Genomic DNA, 6000 nt, shown 5'->3' on the forward strand with positions numbered 1-6000 from the left:
GAGTTTATCTTAGACAAGGATGCACCAAAATACTTCTCAGTGATACAAAGTTTGTTTTATGATCATAGAATCAATTTGTTCATTATCAAGAGAAAAGAAGGATGCCAGTACATGTCAATCAGTCAAAGACATTTCCACTATCTCAGTGATTCTGATATGATAGATTTGGGAAGAAGATGGTTTGTTAATCTTCAGAAAAATGGAACTGCGGATTTCTATTGGCAGAGATTTCAAAAGGAAAGAATTTGGAATTTCAGTGATAGAGGTTTGAAGTCTGAAGATAGGTTGATTAAACCCACGCCAAAGAAGAAGATTAAAAATCCAGATGACACATTTCGGTTTGTCCAGAGAATGATTAAATGTGTTGAAGAGGTTCCCGCTATTGTAACACCCCGACAGCGGCGGAAAACTCGGGATGTAAGATAAAGCACACGCGCACATGGATGTTACATTGGAATACTAAATGAGTGCTTAGGATAAACATAAATAGTCAATTTCATAACCAAACAAGCATAGTAGTAGTTATTACACACACAAGTTCAACAAAGATGATCAAATCAAGTACGAAAGGTTCCCACGCAGGGGATACGATTGGGCATATTGCCACCAAACACAAAGTACAAGCATGCAAACTCCAACCCTAAATCCTGAAGTCTGCTAATAGTCCCATGCTACCACTCCTAGCCACGATTAGCCGGTTTACCTGAAAGGAATACTTAAAAGAGTCAACACAAAGGTTGGTGAGTTCGTAGGTTTGAGTATAAACATGTAGCATAAAAGCATTTTGTACCGCCAGTAGATCTCAAGTATTAAGTAGTATGTAGTGGCTAGTGACCAACTTGCACATAAGTAAGCGAGCACACACAATCCTCGATAGGACCGGCTAATAGTATCAATAGAGCACACACAATCCTCAATAGGACCGGCTAATAGTATCAATAGAGCACACACAATCCTCAACAGGACCGGCTAATAGTATCAATAGAGCATACACAATCCTCAACAGGACCGGCTAATAGTATCAATAGAGCACACACAATCCTCAACAGGACCGGCTAATAGTATCAATAGTGCACACACAATCCTCAACAGGACCGGCTAATAGTATCAATAGTGCACACACAATCCTCAACAGGACCGGCTAATATGTAACAAGTAGTCAAATAGCCAAAGAGTAGTAAAAGTAGTTACGGCATGTATAAAAGCATGAGTAGTATTCCTTTCACCCCGAAATAAGTAAAGAAAAAGGGGCTACGAAGACTCACAGTGATCTGCTACGAGCGTAGTTCTACAAGCACAGGGTATAAGCACAGATATAGTAAAATATATCTACTCGAATCCAAGTATGTCTTGATGTCAACCTAATCACAAACCATTGAGCATAGATGGATACATGTATTAGTTCTCGTGATTATTTATTTACTAAGTGTCCTTGATGTACTGATGATTTGGATCACTAATGATCTTTAAACGTTTGACTCAACAGTGTTTTTCATACACTAGACTCGTAATGAACGTCTTTGAACTCGCACTTTGATAAACAAGATCGAATATGTCTTGATTATACCTTAATTAGGGTTTCCTTGTACATGATAGACTTGGATTACAACTAAGTATAAAACCTGATTTCTACAACTAACGAAAATAGGGTTTAAATTCGTAAGGTGTAGCTGAACGAAGATTAAATTCGTAAGGTGTATCTGAACGAAGATTAAATTCGTAAGGTGTATCTGAACGAAGATTAAATTCGTAAGGTGTATCTGAACGAAGATTAAATTCGTTTGAGGACTTAAGTTTGTTTGCTAAGTTCGTTTTGAAGCTTAACTTCGTTTTGGAAGTCTTAAATTCGTTTCTGGGATACTAAATTCGTTTTAAGTGTTTTTAGGACGAATTTGGGACTGTTCAAACAAAAACGAGGGTTTTGAAGATTAAAACATGTTTACGACCCAAATTTGATCACGAAAAGGTTACTAAACACTTTTAGACACAAACCCACTAACTTTTAACACGATTTTTACACCAAAAATGGACCAAATCATCAAGAACATACACTTGAAAAGTAAGCTTTTATTTTGATGAAAATCTCAAAACTTGTTGTCATTACCTGAAAATCGATACTAGAAATATGTTTTGATTATCACAAGGAAGCTAAAAATGCAAGAAATCTGGGTTTAACAACTCAAAATCAAATGATGAATTTTTGTGGGTGAAGATGGTGAAGGTATGTGTGTGTTTTTAGAGAGAGAGAGGTGAGATGGGATGAAGATGGAGAAGAAGTGGAAAAATTGGGTTTTCTAACCCTTATATAGTTTTTCCCTTAATTAATGATTCTAATAATTGTAGGGCCTAAATGAAACATTTTCAGACTTGAATTTCTTGAACACAATCGCTTACGTCTTGAAACCTAACATTCTTATCACAATAGACCATAGACGCGTCTTATAATTTAAGATTTAAGAGTGAATAGACCTTCACGTGAGCACATGTTCGAAACTAGAACATATTATGGATTTATTTAAATTATTTCTAAGGCGGTTGTTACAGCTATCAAATGGGATCAAGATATGCTGACAACTATGACATATTGGCAGATAGATATCAAGCAAGGCGAGGCACATATGTTTGTTGATAATTCAAAGGAACAGATGTCGCTGCGCATGTATGATCCAATGCAAGTAGTCAATCTGTCAAAAAGTGATCAGAGAAGACTCTTAGAGATACCTCGTTCAATAGTGAGATTTTGGAGAGTTGAAGAAAGGCGCTATCGCAACATTCTCGCACATTGTTTACAAGAGAGAATTCATGCGAATAGCACAAGACTTCTGTTTAACGAATAACTTTGAAGTTCTAGTTAAAGACGCTTTAAAGAAATCTAGTCGCTAATGTCAAGGGGGAGTCTGTAGATGCATATTTATGTGATAATAGCAACATAGATTTGATTAACGTTTTTGTTTTAGGAAAATGTGTGTAATCGTTTAAATAATAAGTCGTTTGGACTTACGTTCGTATTTAAAGATTACGTTTGAACTTCAATATAATATATGTTTATGATTATTGTTATGTTTGTGTGTTATATTATTGTTTTGCAGGTACAAGAACGTAGAGCCAAGGTTATAAGTGTCTTAGAAAACTTAAACAGTGGCTGAACGTTATGTACGAGTGAAATAAAGGATCCCAGACTACGCACCTCGTGCTGACGTCATTAGCACGTTGTGTTGTCCTCGTGCTGACGTCAGCACGGAGGCAGATCATGTTTTGGTGGATTGGGCTCGATTCACTTCGTGTGAAGCCCAAGACTGTTAGTATATGATCACGTAAAATGAACGTATGTCTGGAAATAATTAAAACCTACGGGTTCACACAAAAGGACACGGTAACTCTATATTATTAATTAATATATTAAAGTAATATATTAATTAGTTTGATCACGAAATAATTAATTTAAATAAGTTAAAAGGTTAATTGCATTTAACTAATTAAAGAGGAGGATTAAATGTGAAAATAGAAAATTAGTGTTGGACCCTAATTTTCCTATGGGGGGGCGGTTCTATCAAGGGCTTTTTAAGCCTTGATTTAACTTGTTTTCCAAGATAATTAAACTCTAATTATTCCCTAAATATAGAAGGCTTAATTCAAGGGTTTTCATTAAAAAAAAAGTTTACACATTAATTCTCTCCTCTCTTCCCTCTCTCTTGGTTCGGCCGAAACACAAAAAAACAAAGGGTTTCGGGTTTTGTTTGGTTCGACTAATAGAAATAGTATCAAAGGGTTGTTCGGTTCGTGATCGGGGTACTAGCATACGGTATAAGAGGTGTCTAGTGTGTGATCGTAAAGGAATTTACTTCAAATCCTTTTAAAGTTCTTCACTTTATCATCTACGTTAAAAGGTATTTCTTAATCCTATTTCAAGGTTAATTATTTGATTATATGGTTTTATTTACTTCCGTTGCGTACTCGTGAATAATGATATTTAGTTATATATTCCAACAGTGGTATCACGAGCCACCCATATGATTTTTAGTTACCTAAAAATCAAAACTTGTAGGGGGGTTAGGGGTTTATATTTTTTGAATTTATATGTAGTTATTTTGATAATTTTATTAATTAATTGGTTTAATTGTAATAGAATAATAAAAAAAAAAAATTTATTTTTTTTAAAACCCTAATTTGAAAATCTGGAATTAAATAAAAAAAAAATTGTTTTTGGAAACCCTAAGTTCAAGTTTTGATTTATTGCATGATTAATGTGTTAATTGCATACGTTTATGGATTATCTTTATTTTAATTGTTAAATAGAAGTAATAATCATGAGTTTTTACATGCAATTAATTCATGATTATTACTTAGTATAATGATAAAATTACTTGATCACTAGGTCTATTTAGGTGGATAATTAAAATAATTAATTGTTTGACATTGTGATAATTTTTGTTAATATTGCTGCTTAACACCAGTCCACTAAAACAATCATATCTTTTAATCCGTGAGGAGTTAGAAGTCTTCCTTTGAACTGTAGATACTAGACTCAGAGGGCTACAACTTTTTAGTTCTGTTCTAAGCCCAGTTCGGCCATCCTCTAGGCCTAAATGGGTTGTGAAGCTGCTGGAATTTTCCAATTTATGTGATAAATTTGTTATTAAATTTTGGCTTACGCAATCAAGTTTACTTGATGTATGTGGTCCTTTTCCTAGAGAAAGGGAAGCCAATCTTAAACCATAGTGGTCTAACCAAGGATGAATACCTAATTGTTACGTGTTTATATATTTAAGAAAATTGTGTGCAAAATTGTTTTTGGAAAATTAAACTTGACTAAATTATACTGAAATAATGATTTTGTTTATAAAATTGGTGCCATAAAATCAAAAGATACACCGGCTCACCATTTGAACAAACTCTAAGAGAGGTATAAGTCGGAGTGAGTTAGCCTTCTAAAAGGGCGTGTTTTTAATTGCGTCCATCGCAAACCTTTGCCCTTGCGCTTCTATGTGAGTTAAAATGGAGATACCGTGCTCTTTTGTATTTAAAGGCAATAAAAATGAGTTTTATAAACATATTCTGTTTAGAAGATATGCATGAATCTTCAAACATAACTTTTTCATTACGTATCAAATTGATTGACCCAATAAACTTAAGTCATTGTCATCCAGCTCCTAAAGGACACTTGTGGCTGTTGTTTTACTCACTGGTACACAGTGGTGAAATGTCAATTGCATGGTGAATCCCACTCACTGGTACACAGTGGTGGACAAATTTGTGCGTTCTTGGTTGGACGACTTAAAGCGAGTTAAGCAGTGAGACCTTAACCCGTGGCAAAAGATGGGACAAAACATGACTACAAATCACTTGATGAATCGAGTGTTATTTGTAAGTCCCATTCTTACTAGGAATTGCACATGTAATGCAATTACTGCTCGTCACTTACCTTTTGAGTGCAATCATTTCTAGCAAATCAACTGATGAAATGAGTGTATGTCAATTGGATCCTAGCGTTCATGAAATTAATTGTTTATTTTATAAACATTAGGTAATTAATTTCTTAAGGATATATTATCGAAAATACTGATTTTTGAACTTAATCTGTTTTGTAGATGGAAATGAATCCTCCTACAAACACCAATGCTTTTCGGCAAATGTTTGAAAGAGAAAAGCTTAATGGATCAAATTTCAATGACTGGTATCGTCAACTGAGAATTGTTCTAAGAGTTGAAGAACGCATGGATGTCATTGAAAGGCAATGGCCAGCCGAACCAGGTGCTGAATCAACAGCAGCTGAAAGAACTGAATATAGAGTTCAATACACTAAATTCAATGAAGTTTGTTGTTTGATGCTTGCGAGCATGTCTCCCGAGCTTCAGAAACAGTTCGAGCATTACACTCCATATGATATGATCAGAGAACTTAGATCCTTGTATGAAAAACAAGTTGGAGTGGAACTATTCGACTTAGTCGTGGAACTCGATGACATGAAACTTGAATCTGGTAAATCGGTTAGCAGTCATG

Source organism: Erigeron canadensis, chromosome 5 (assembly GCF_010389155.1).
Source record: "Erigeron canadensis isolate Cc75 chromosome 5, C_canadensis_v1, whole genome shotgun sequence".
Lineage (NCBI taxonomy): Eukaryota > Viridiplantae > Streptophyta > Magnoliopsida > Asterales > Asteraceae > Erigeron > Erigeron canadensis.